We start from the raw sequence: 13,314 nt of genomic DNA, 5'->3' as shown, positions 1-13,314 counted from the left end.
TAACACAGAATTTGTATACAGCAAACCCAGGGCTCTTCTAGAACAGAATAGTAACTCACTGGAAGGGCTGATGCTTAAGAAGAGCCTCCTCTTGATGCCAAACAGGAGGAAGCATTCCTCTTACAGTGGCAGCATTATCATAATGGAGGCCTCATAGACCAAGGAGAACCTCATTGCCACCCTTGACACGTGTCCGGTGTGTAAATCACAAGTTCCTTTGATCTGTGGATGCCAGATGAGGATTGACTGGTGCTGCATCTTGATCTGCCCCAGGGACACTTGAGTGATGCAGGCTCCCTGTTCCCAGGGAGGTGGACTTGTGAGAGCTGGCGGGTGCTAAGGCAGTGGTGGAATTCCCTGCCAGCAGCCCCTCACGGAGACACTGCTGCCTGGAGGAGAGCTGGTGACCCGGTGTTTGCCACATTGATCAGAGCTTTGCACTGAACATAATATGGAAATCATTTTTCCCTCACCAAAAGGAGTATGCTTGTCCTCACAAGTATTTTTAATAAGGGGCATGGTAGCAGAGGCAGGGCCATTGCTTTGGGATAGGTAACACTGACCAAGAAGGTTTAGGCATCTTTTACTGAACCAATGGTAGTTGGTTCAATAAAAATAATAAAATTTTGCACTGAACATAATTTTTTTTTTTTTCTCTCTTAGGGTGCTTATCCATCTTCCTACCTTAGGCACTCAAATTGAGCCTTGTCTCTAGCGTCCTTGTAACTGTTCCTTGGGACACTGGGCTTGACTTAGAATCTTCTCCTTGAGACTGTCAAATCCTGCTTCTCCTTCCTGTCCTTGTACCTGCTGCTGGAGAAATGACCCTTGCGTCATAATCACTGACGAATTATTGTTGAATGCGTTGTTTCATGCAGCCACAATTGTAAGTGAAAACTGCTGTAAATTCCCTAACAAAAGAGATAACCATAACAAACAGAAAAATAACTTATGTTTTTCTTATATTTAACACCTCTGGACACCAAATGTGTGGCTTTTCTCTTCATATTAAGCAGTTTTCCATCTTTCCATCATGACACTCTCTGGCATTAATGTCAGCTGCAAGTCCTAGCTTGCAGCTTGAACTTCTTCCAACCAGCTGTAAATCAAGGGTTCCTATGAGTACCAGTGTGAATCCTGGCTGCTCCACTCCCGATGCAGCTCCCTGCTCATGTGCCTTGGAACGCAGACCATGATGGTTCAGGTACTTGAGCCCCTGTCACCCTGTGAGAGGGTAAGCTGAAAGGTCAGTCTCCTGGCTTCAGCTGTTTTATCGTATTCAGCTGTTCTAATGTAGCTGTTTGAGAACTGAACCAACAGATGGAATGATTTTTTTTTTTCTTCTCTCTGTTTCTCCTCCATTGTCAATGTAGCCCTGTCTCTTGAATAAAATCATCAGTTAATGAGAGCGACAGCAACACTGAGCCTGGATAAGCGAAGGGCAGCCAGCCACACTGATTGTCCAACCTAAGTTGTCCAACATCCAAACTAACTTCGAGGGCAGAATGAGTAGAGATTCCTGGGCTCAGACACATCTACACGGCCCCTCAGGTCGGGCAGATCTGGACCCTCTCTGGTCTCTTACTCTTGGTGGGGAGAAGCAGATCCTGCCTTACCTGCCTGTTCTAGTAGATGTTTCCCAGAACTGTGAATGCCTTGTCCTCTTCATCCATGTGGCCATGTTCTCTGGAATTAAATGTATTGAAGTGAAATGGAGAAATGTGACTCACAACTTGAAGTGTAAGGACTGATATTTGAACCTAGAAGAAAAGAAGTGTCAACAGGCCCACATTAGGGTACAACAGTAAGCAGATGTGGGTATACCAAAGTGAAACTAAATTCCCTCAAGGAGGGCCCCAGGACTCATTTCTCTTAATCAGTTCTTATCAGGAGGATGCACTGCCCCCTAGGGGATGATTTGGGAATCTGGGGAGTATTTTTTGGCAGTTAATAATGCTTTGTGTGGTGTTTCTCTTAGGACAGTGCTTCACAGGAAGGAATTGTCCAGTTGGCGAGGAAGCTTAATGGCTAAAGTCCTCAACTGCCTTCCCAGGCCACAAGCAGGGAGCTGGATGGGAAGTGGAGCTGCCGGGATTAGAACTGGCACCCATATGGGATCCCAGGGCGTTCAAGGCAAGGTCTTTAGCCATTAGGCCACGGCGCCAGTCCCCGGCTGTCTCACTTTAGATCCAGCTCCCTGCTGGTGGTCTGAGAATGCAGCAGAGAACGGCTGCAGTCCTTGGACCCCTGTACCTACATGGGAGAGCCTTTGGACCACTCGGCTCTAGCTATTGTGGCCATGATGTGAACCAACAGATAGAAGATAAAAGATCTCTTTCTCTTTGTCTCTCCTCTATCACTCTGACTACCAAATAAAATAAGTAAATACTTTTAAAAAGAAAGGTAGGAGGACTGAAGTTAGAGGGTTTTCTTCTGCTGCTTCATTCCTTAAATGTCTACCATAGCTGGGACCGGACCAGGAGCCGGGAATTCCATCCAGATCTGGAAGCTGGAGTCAGAAATGCAGGCAGGGTTCAAATCCAAATGGGGTCTTAACAACTGTACTGAATCCCAGTCCCAAAGGAAAGCCTTTTCAGTAGAGAATGGTGGTGCCTGTGCTGTGATGGGGTCCGACTTGAGAAGCAGTGATGTGCTGGACCGCTGAGCAGGGAGTTAGCCCTGGTCCCTGGGTGGGAGTTGGGGCAGTTGAGCCCTTTGATTCAACTAGAATTGGAATTGGAAGTGGAATTAGCAAAGGTGGCACTCTAAGCCAGGTGCTGCGCTTAGTACCATGGTTTACATCTTGTATTTTAGTATATTTTTTCTTTTCTTTTAAATACACCTAGTGAAAAGATATCAACCAAGGCTCAGGCCTGGTGCGATAGCCTCATGGCTAAAGTTCTCGTCTTATACCTGCTGGGATCCCATATGGGCGCTGGTTCTAAAACCGGCAGCCCTGCTTCCCATTCCCATTCAGCTCCCAGTTTGTGGCCTGGGAAAGCAGTCAAGGAGATTCCAAAGCCTTGGGATCCTGCACCCACATAAAAGACCCAAAAGAGGTTCCGGGCTCCTGGCTTCAGATTGGTGAAGCTCCAGCTGTTGCTGTCACTTGGGGAGTGAATAATTGGATGGAAGATCTTCCTCTCTGTCTCTGCTCCTCTCTGTACGTCTGACTTTCCAACAAAAATAAAATAAATCTTAAAAAAAAATTCCAAGGCTCTGGAGAAAAAATGTTTGTCCTAGACGACAGAGAAAGAGCTACAGCAAGAATGTAAAAGAGTCTGACTTGGTCCTCGTTTCAGATCTTTCTAGAAACGGGAATAAATTTCTAAACTATTCATGATTTTGACTCTTTTTAAATAAGCTGAAAGATTTGGATGAGTCAGAGATTCTGCTCAACTTTTATTCTACATCGCAAGCATTTGCATATTACACATCTTAGAATCAGTCCGTCTGCTGCCTCAGCGTGTGTGTGTGTGTGTGTGTGTGTGTGTGTTGAGCATGTACTCAGTCCCAGACTCCAGCTTTCACAAGCGGGGATATACATTTAGCTTCCCCCCGACCAAGCGGCTGCTTCCTCAGGGCAGGTATTCTGATCGCCTGTGTCTCCCGAACAGGTGTAACTGAGCAGTGACAACTCTACTGCTTCAGGGGGTCCTAGCTCATTGGATAAAATCCTCCATGCTTTTTAGCAGCAATTTCTCACAATAACGTTGTAAACATTACCTGCTCCATCCAGCTCACTACACATTAACTGTCTCCTGGGAAGAACTAGGTAGCATTGGTTTTGGTAAGGCTTCTTTTTTAAGCTGTGTTTTTACCTTCTTTTTTCTTTCTTTCTTTTTTTTTTTTTTTTAAGAGGGAAAAGTTACTAATCACATGGTGATTTTTTTTTTTATTGGAAAGGCAGATATACAGAGAGGAGAGACAGAGAAGAAGAGCTTCCGTCCGATGATTCACTCCCCAAGTGAGTGCAACAGCCGATGCTATTCCGATCTGAAGCCAGGAGCCTCTTATGGGTCTCCCACACGGGTGCAGGGTCCCAAAGCTTTGGGCTGTCCTTAACTGCTTTCCCAGGAGCTGGATGGGAAGCGGGGTCGCTGGGCTTTTTGACTTCTTTTTTTTTTTTTTTAAGATTTATTTATTTTTGTTGGAAAGTCAGATATACAGAGAGGAGGAGAGATAGAGAAGATCTGCTATCCCGCTGATCAGCTCCGCAATGGCTGGAGCTGAGCTGATCCAAAGCCAGGAGCCAGGAGCTTCCTCTGGGTCTCCCATGTGGGTGCAGGTTCCCAAGGCTTTGGACTCTCCTTGACTGCTTTCCCAGGCCACAAGCAGGGAGCTGGATGGGAAGCAGGGCCATTGGGATTAGAACTGGCGCTCAAATGGGATCCCACCATGTGCAAGGTGAGGACTTTAGCCACTAGGCTACTGCGCTGGCCCCCAGGCCTTTTGATTTCACGATTCATACTTTACTCTTGTTGGTCTCCTGAATTCAGGAATGAGCTGTGGTGGACCTGTGCACCTGCTTGGAAAACTGGTGTGAGTGAGCCCAGCAGGAAAAAAAGATCAGACAACATCAGGTCACTATGAGGCCTGCTTTTCACAGCATGAACTTGGTGTTAATTTGTCATTAAATGGAAAAGGTGTTATGTGACGGTGAATTGGACTGGGCCTCTGGGAGCTTCTCATCCCTCCAGTTATGTCAGTGAGGGTGTTTCTGCGGAGATTAACATTTGAACCAGTAGACTGAGTAAAGTGGCTCACCCTCTCCACTGCAGGTGAACCTTGTCTAGTATGCTAAATGTCTGATGCTTTGGTCATCTTTTTTGTTACTACAGTGAAATACCCAAGGCCACTAACTGTACAGATAAACTGTTCAGAATTTTAAAGGTTCAAGTTTAAGATTTATTTATTTATTACCATTGGTTTCACCCCTCATGAGGGCAGTGATGGTGTTGGGAGAATGCATCTGAATGATGGATCACATGGAAAGTCAGGAAGCCATGAGACAAGTTGGACCTAAATGCAGGCTTTTATAACAACCTTTGTATGAGAGCCACCTGCTGAGGGCCTGCTCCCAGTAACCTCAGGGTCTTCCACTAGACACCCACCTCGTCCAAAAAAAACACCCTGTAATTGGCTTAAATTTCCATCCTCTTTGTACCACTAACTGAAAACTTTGAGGTTCAAAGTCCAGGGTTGGGTAGCAGTTAAGATGCCACATGGAATGCTGCACCCCATGCCAGAGTGTCTGGGCTTGAGTCCTAGCTCTGCTCCTCATTCTACCTTCCTCCCAGTGCACAGTTTGGGAAGCAGCAGTTGAGAGTTCAAGTGGTTACACCAAAAATGGGAGACCCAGGTTGAGTTTCTTCTGGCTCTTGGTTTCAATCTGGCTTACGCCCAGCTGTTGGGAAGCAGTGACACCTGTAGTCCTGCATCGGTTTGAGGGAGTCAAATATTCAAATTTCCTAATTTTAGGCATCTTTACTGCATCTTATTATACATGCACAGAATTTTTGTTTCTCAGCAACTTCAAGTTCTGCTGGTTTGGAGATGTAGTCCCAACAGGAGACTGCTTCCACCAGTGAACACAGGAAGGAAGAAAAAAGGATGGATGGAAGGAAGGAAGGAAGGAAAGAGGGAGAAAGAAAAATAGAAAGAAAGAAGGAAGGAAGAACAGAAACCTGATCATATGAGGTTCTTGGTTGTACATCACAGCTCCTTGACCAACTACAAAAAAACAGAATTTGTAGTGACTTGACATTTTTTCTATTTACTTGAATATTTTGACAGATTTGCCTCTGTTAATTATTGTGTCTGTTTCCTTCCTGTGTTTATACTACTGTTAATTCTTGGATGTAAACTTTACAGTCTGCTTTCTCTGTCACTGACTGTTTGCTGGACCTGAATGAGTTCAAGCAATGTCAAAGACACATGCAGTGACTGCCAGCCAGTGGGAGAACAGTGAGAAGTTGTACTTGCATGTAGTCTGTCCGTGCTTTTCTTTTCTTACCCTCACTTCCACGCATATATGTTTTTAGAATAGCGTAGCTATTTTAATACAGGAGAATAAGTCCATATGTCAAGTGGTCAAGCAGGGAAGAACTTGAGGTGAGCCTATAGGAAATGAGATATTTAAAAAAAAAAATCCATCTGGCTTACAAACAGATTTTTTTTTCAAATTCTTAAAGAGAAGACCATCCCCAGAAATTCTTGTAAGTGTGTTCATCCACACGAACTTCAAAAATTAGGTTCAGATCCAAAAGTAGCCCAACTGGAGATGATGGTGGGGGCTTAGAGTGGCACAGCAGTTAAGCTCCTGCCCAAGACACCTGCATCCTGTATCAGGGTGCCTGGGTGGAATCCTGGTTACTCTGCTTTTGGTTCAGCTTCCTGCCAATGTGTACCCTGAGAGTCAAGAGATGATGACAGGCTGAGTTTCAGTCTTCTAGTTCAGCCAGGTTCAGCCTTGGCTTTGCAGCCATTTGGGAAGTGAGCCAGGAGATGGAAGATCCACTTCTCTGTTACCCTCTCTCTGTCTCTCTTATTTAAAAAAATGGAAACAAATACATAAGAATCCTAAGAAAAAATAAATCTTGGGTCCAGCTAGTGGCTTAGAACTCGCCTTGCATGCGCTAGGATCCTATATGGACGTCAGTTCGTGTCCTGGCTGCTCCACTTCCCATCCAGCTCCCTGCTTGTGGCCTGGGAAAGCAGTCAAGGATGGCCCAAGACCTTGGGACCCTACATCCATGTAAGAGACCTGGAAGAGGCTCTGGGTTACTAGAATTGGATCAACTCACCTCCAGCCATTGTAGCCACTTGGGGAGGGAACCAGCGGATGGAAGATCTTTTTCTCTGTCTCTCCTTCTGTTTGTATATCTGCCTTTGCAATAAAAAATAAAATAAATGGGCCCGGCGCGGTGGCGCAAGTGGTTAAGGTCCTCGCCTTGCACGCCCGGGATCCCATATGGGTGCCAGTTCTAATCCCAGCAGCCCCGCTTCCCTTCCAGCTCCCTGCCTGTGGCCCGGGAAAGCAGTTGAGGACAGCCCAAGGCTTTGGGAGCTTGCACCCGCGTGGGAGACCCGGAAGAGGCTCCTGGCTTCGGATTGGCATAGCATTGGCCGTTGCGCTTACTTGGGGAAGATCTTCCTTTCTGTCTCTCCTCTCTGTATATCGGCCTTTCCAATAAACAAAATAATAAAAATAAATCTTTAAAAATAAAATAAAATAAAATAAATTGTATTAAAAAAAAAAAGAAATATTCAGGTAGGTGCCATGGCATTTAGGTTAAATTTCTACCTGCAGTGCTTACATCCCAAATGGTCACCGGTTTGAGTCTCAGCTGCTCCACTTTGGATCCAGCTCCCTGCTAATGTGCCTGGGAAAGCAACAAAAATGTCCTTGGGCCCCTGGTCCCATGTAGGAGACTGGGAAAAAGCTCCAGGTTTTGGACCAACCCAGTTGCAAAGTGTGAACCAGTGTATAGAAGGTTTCCCTCTCTGTAAATCTGTCTTTCAAATAAAAATAAATAAAAGATTTAATTAAAAAATTCAAATATTTTATTTTCTTATTAGAATAAAAGTAGCCATTGGGTTTCCAATGGAGTAGTTTAAAGATACATAATGATGGAAGACAGTTTTATTCTAGTAAGTCTCCTTTTGTAGGATAAAATGCATAGAACCAAGTGGGACTCAAACCAATGCTAGGATATGGGATGAGCTTTGCAGTCCAGCCCCCCAAGCAGTGTCCTAACTACTGCCCCACTTGAGATAAAGGATATCTTTATTTTTTTTAAAGATTTATTTTATTTTTATTGCAAAGTCAGACATACAGAGAAGAAGACAGAGAGGAAGATCTTCCGTCTGATGATTCACTTCCCAAGTGACCACAACGGTTGGACCTGTGCCAATCCAAAGTCAGGAGCCATGAACTTCCTCCAGGTCTCCCATGTGAGTGTAGGGTCTCAAGGCTTTGGACCGTCCTTGACTGCTCCCCCAGGTCACAAGCAGGGAGATGGATGGGAAGCAGGGCTGGTGGAATTAGAACTGGTGCCTATATGGGATCCTGGCATGTTCAAGGTGAGGACTTTAGCTGGTAGGCCATTGTGCCAGACCCAGGATATCCTTTTTGATACCATTATGCTCTTTCCCATAAGTTAATGTCATGAATTGCTAGTAGATTTGCTAATAGTTACACATTCTTCATTCCCAGAATTGGTACTTCTTGGCCATAATTACTTTATCACTGTAAGATTGCACTTGTTAATGTTTTATTTACATCTTTTGTATTCATGGTTTGAGTTACAGTTTTTATTTTGAGATTTTCATTGAAAGTCACTTTGAATTATCCAAATAGCATGTCTGCAGAAAATTAATATTAGCGATGCACTGGATATAATAAATAGCTTGTTTAAAAGTAGCAATTATAGAGAATGTGAAGTATCATATATGACAAAGCCATTCTTCTATATGTGAATCATTATTCTAGGCTTTCTTCAATCATTGGTGTAGAGAGAAATAACATGCTCCCCATTTGTGGGAATTGTGAGAAAGGAGCTTAGTCTTGGGTCAGCTCATGGAAGTGTGTGGAAATGCATAGGAAGAGTCTGTAAAGCACTATTCCAGGGAACCAGGAATCCAAATGAAACTCTGAAACATTGAAACAATTGACGGTGGGCATTTGTCCTTGTGGGTAGGACATCATTTGGGATGCTGACATCCTGAACGGGAGTACTTGGGTTTAGATGCCAGTTCTGTTCATAGTTTCAGCTTCCTGCTAATGTGAACCCTTGGAGGTAGCAAGTGATGACTCAAGTATTTGGGTCCCTGCCACCCATCTGGAAGACCCAAATGGGGTTCTCATTGCATGGCTTTAGCTTGACTGGCTCTAGATGTGGTAGGCATTTGGGCAGACAGCCAGCAGATAGGATCTCTCTCTCATTCTGACATTTAAGTATATAAAATCTTTAAAAGCCACAACAACTTGGAAAACAGCTTATAAAACAGGGAGTTGATGACTCTTTCAGAGCAAAACTGTAATGAAATGAAACGCTATGGGCTGTGCTAAATCTCAGAAGGGACATTTAACTCATCTGAGTCCCAAGAAAGGGATGTTTAAGCACAGAACCCAGCTGCGGCAATCTAAATGATCATGGGCATTAACTAACAAAAAAACTTTAACTTATATGTTTCTTTTATTTTTTTATGTTAACTATTTTATTTTGTTAATAGACAAACATACCATAATGTCACAAGTTTCTATTTCTTGCTTGCTTATTTTCTTACATAGATAGATAGATAGATAGATAGATAGATAGATAGATAGATAATCTTTACATAGTTGATTAGGTCACAAAGGGTCAAGGGCTACAGGAAAGTGAGTCAGACCATTGTTTCCACATTAATATCATTTTTTCTGTATCTAGAGTCAGGGGAGAAACAAAGATGGAAGCCTAACCCAGTCTCCCACCCATCCCAGGTCCCCAATGCGGGGCATGCTCCGAGGGTCCTGCTCAAGCAGTTTTGATAGCTCAACAGGTGTGAACTGCTGCCAATCTCGGCGTTCCAATTACAATGAAACCTATTCAGAATCCACTGGCTGACATAGTCTCTTCATGGTTGGGGTTCTGAGACCAGTAGTTCAGTTGCAGGGATCTCCAAAGAAACTTCATCTGAGGTGATCCCAGACCTGATTCTTGTTTGAATATGCCAGTATAGTGTCTGGCACAGTCCATCGCCCCCATTAGCTTACGCACATGCTGGTCATTGCAATTGCTGGGTCATTTTTGTCTCCAGCCCTGTCATCCACATGAACCAATGGTTGTTGCAGTCCAGCTCGATCCTGCCACTTCATACTCGGTCCTCACGCAAACCAATGGGATCTGCAGCCTAGTTGGAGTGACCAGCAATAACCCCCACCAGGCCTGCCCCCCTGCCCTGATTCCCATGCTTGCCAGTATGTACTGCAGACATGTTTAGTCTGTCCCACATCCCAATCAGCTCTCATACATGTCAATGGGCATTGAAGCCTAGTTCAACCTAACCAACCAACCCTACTATCCAGCCCACACACATGCTGTTGGGTGCCTTTCTGTTAGCCACCCCTGCCCCTGTCCTGGTTTTCATGCTCTCCAGTGGGAATGGTCACCCAAGAGGGAGGTGCCCACTATTTCCCTACTAGGTCTCTCCCACTTCCTGATTATGCACTCTCCAGGTGGTTTTGCAGTTTAACTTGACAGATTTAGCCCCCAGTGCCAGCTTCTGCCAGCTGATGCTGTGGCAAAGCCCAACTAACCCTCACCAACTTTAATTTTTGCTTGCACCAGTCAGAACAGTCAGCCCAGCCTGGCTTTTCCCTGATCTAGCTCACATGAGGCCCACAGGTGTTGTAGCCCTGTGGTCCGGTCTGCCCCCATCCCAGCTCACGCTCTCCAGTGGGAGTGGTTGTCCAACAGGGGAGCCCTCCACATTTCTTCTACTGGCTTTGTCCCCTCCCTCCCTGATTCTCACATGTGCTGGTTGGGCGCTGCAGCCAAATCTGGTACAGTTCACCTCACCTTGGTATTTGGCAGTGGATGTTGTAGTCTGACCTGGCCCGGCCACCACCAATTCCAGCTAATGCTGGTGAAGGTTAAAGCCCAGCTCAGCCCACCAGGCATCCAATCCCAGCTGTAATGTATACTGGTATGTGTTGCGACCTAAGCTGGCCCGACCCACAGTCTGTTCTGGTGGTCAGATTTGCCAGCGGGTGATATAAACTGGTTCAGCCTGGTCTGTCCCCCACCTATGCTAAATGTCTGCCAGTGGGTACCTTTCCCTGGCTGGTCTGGGCTGCTCCCTATCATGGTTCTTTTGATCACCTGTAGGGATTGTGTCCCAACAGAGGAGTTCCCCAAGCTCCTTCGTAAGAACCTCTCCCATTGCTGGGTCTTGCGCATACTGGTGGGTCCATGGGCCAGCCCTACTTAGTCTACTTCCTGTCCTGGCAGTTACAGAGGCGTTTCCTTACTGCCTTCAACCCATTCTGGTTCTTACTGTTGGATGTTTCAGCCCAGCCAAGGCTCATCCATACCCAGACACAGCTCACACATGGCTTATAGGGGCAGAGACCTAGGATAGTCTGTCCTACATCTACCCTGGTCCTCCAGAGCACCAGATGGTGTTGGAGTCTAGCCCAGCTCAGTGGATTTAGTCACAGTTCACACTTGTGCCTAGGGAGATTGCAGCCATATCCAGAGCAGAACTCAGCCCCCATTCTGGCCTCTGCACTCTCCTGTGGGAACTCCAACCCAGCAAGAGTGTACTCTCATAGCTCCCCAACCAAGCCTATTCCCAGCCATAGATTATGCGCGTGCCAGTGGTTACTCTCACCCAGTTGGCTTAGCCCCACACCTGTCTCATTCTTTGCCTTCGATGCTGTGGCCTAGTATCCCTGGCTCATGCAGACCAGTTGATGTAAGAGCCTAGTTTAGCATGACCCGTGCTCTATCCTGATTTCTGTTCTTGCTTGTGAGTTGAGGTTTGCTCGGCCCTGCCCAGTCAGCCCCCTTTCATAACCAACCCACACATTAGCCAACAGTAGGAGCTACTTTGCCCAACTTGCCTGACCCCCCAGGCCTGGACCATGTGATCATCAGTGAGAGTTGTGACCCGCTAGAGAAGTTTCCCAAGTTCCCCCAGTTGACCCACTCCCAGACCCAGTTCTCATACATGCTAGTGTGTGTTAGGCAAGGGCCCTGTATAGTCTGGCCTTCCATTTTTGCCTTGTATGAGCTGGTGAACATTGCGGCCTGGTCCACTCCACATCCTGTTTCAGGATGCATATTCAGGTGCTGCTGCCTTGACCTGCTCAGACTATTGTTGGTTTCTTTGCCCGTGAGTGATGGCAGGTTCATTCCATGGTCACATCAAGCTCAGCCCATCACCACCCCAACTCGCGAGCTAACCTGTGGAACTTGTATTTCCACAGGGTTGTGCCCACTCATCCCCCACAGAATCTATCACAAGACCTGGTTCTCTCACGTGCTGGTTAGTGTCTTGGCCCTGCCAAGTATGACCCGTCCCCTGTTCCACCACTCAGTCAGGCACTGGTACCTAGTTAAATGTTTCCAACATGACCGAGTTGTTACTAAATGCTTTCTCCTAGCCCCCCAATGCCAAAAGCTATCTATACAAGCTAATAGCTTTTACCTTAATATGAATTTGGATGAATTTTTCTTTTAAAAGAAATAGAGAATGTCCATCAAATAAATGGAAGCCCTTTGTGCTTTGGCAAAGCTAGTGTTAGGCACATCCTTAGCTTCTCAATAAGAAATTTCCTGTGTGGGAAGATCTTGGGGGATATTTTGCTATCAGTGCTCCCAGGGATGATAGTTAATGAGCTATGTTAAGAATATAATTAAAATAGTCTACTCGGGGTCTGGCGTGATAGCTTAGTGGTTAAAATCCTCGCCTTGAATGTGCCAGTATCCCATATGGGTGCCAGTTCTAATCCCGGCAGCTCCACTTCCCATCCAGCTCCCTGCTTGTGGCCTGGGAAAGCAGTCGAGGATGGCCCAAAGCTTTGGGACCCTGCACCCGTGTGGGAGACCCGGAAGAGTGAACCACCGGACGGAAGATCTTCCTCTCTGTCTCTCCTCCTCTCTTAATATCTGCCTTTCCAATAAAAACAAATAAATCTTAAAAAAAGATAAAATAGACTATTCACAAAGCCAAGTTGGATATGTATTTATGGACAGATGAATGAGACTAATGTTTAGAATGCTTACTTCTTTAGGCAAGAACTAGAAATGCTTTTAAGGAGCTGGCTGTAGTTATGTTAACTGTAGATGTGGTTTACAAGGTTTCCATACACAAGAGTTCACTGGTTTCCTGCAAACTCCAGGAATGAAGTAGGGTAGGTGGCATTATCTCAGTTGTTTACAAATGCATAAACAACAAAAACAAAACAAAGTCAAGTGATTTGCTGGTCACACAGCTGCTGTGTGGCTGGGATACTTTTGAGACGCAGATCTTGGTGAAGAGAGATTCAGGGTCTTAAGTAAGAGGAAAGATTGACTCCACTGACACACAGTATATGCTTATTGCACCTTTGGGCAAGGTACAAAGCATCGTGTGAGCCCATCACCGAGTTCTTCCCGTCAGATTGCACAAGCCCGTGCTGGGAGAGGCAGTGTAGTGTGGGAGTTTGGAAATGAGAGAAGAGGCAGAGATTATTCTCACGAGAAACAGGAAATGCAACATGGAAGCAGCAGTTTCTGGAAATGTCAGTGTTTATTAAACATTTAGGGACATTTGGAGGTTTGAGAA

Source organism: Ochotona curzoniae, unplaced genomic scaffold (assembly GCF_017591425.1).
Source record: "Ochotona curzoniae isolate NIBS_2020 unplaced genomic scaffold, NIBS_Ocur_1.0 scaffold_2683, whole genome shotgun sequence".
Lineage (NCBI taxonomy): Eukaryota > Metazoa > Chordata > Mammalia > Lagomorpha > Ochotonidae > Ochotona > Ochotona curzoniae.
The sequence above is the reverse complement of the archived record's forward strand: the minus strand, read 5'-3'. Positions refer to the sequence as shown.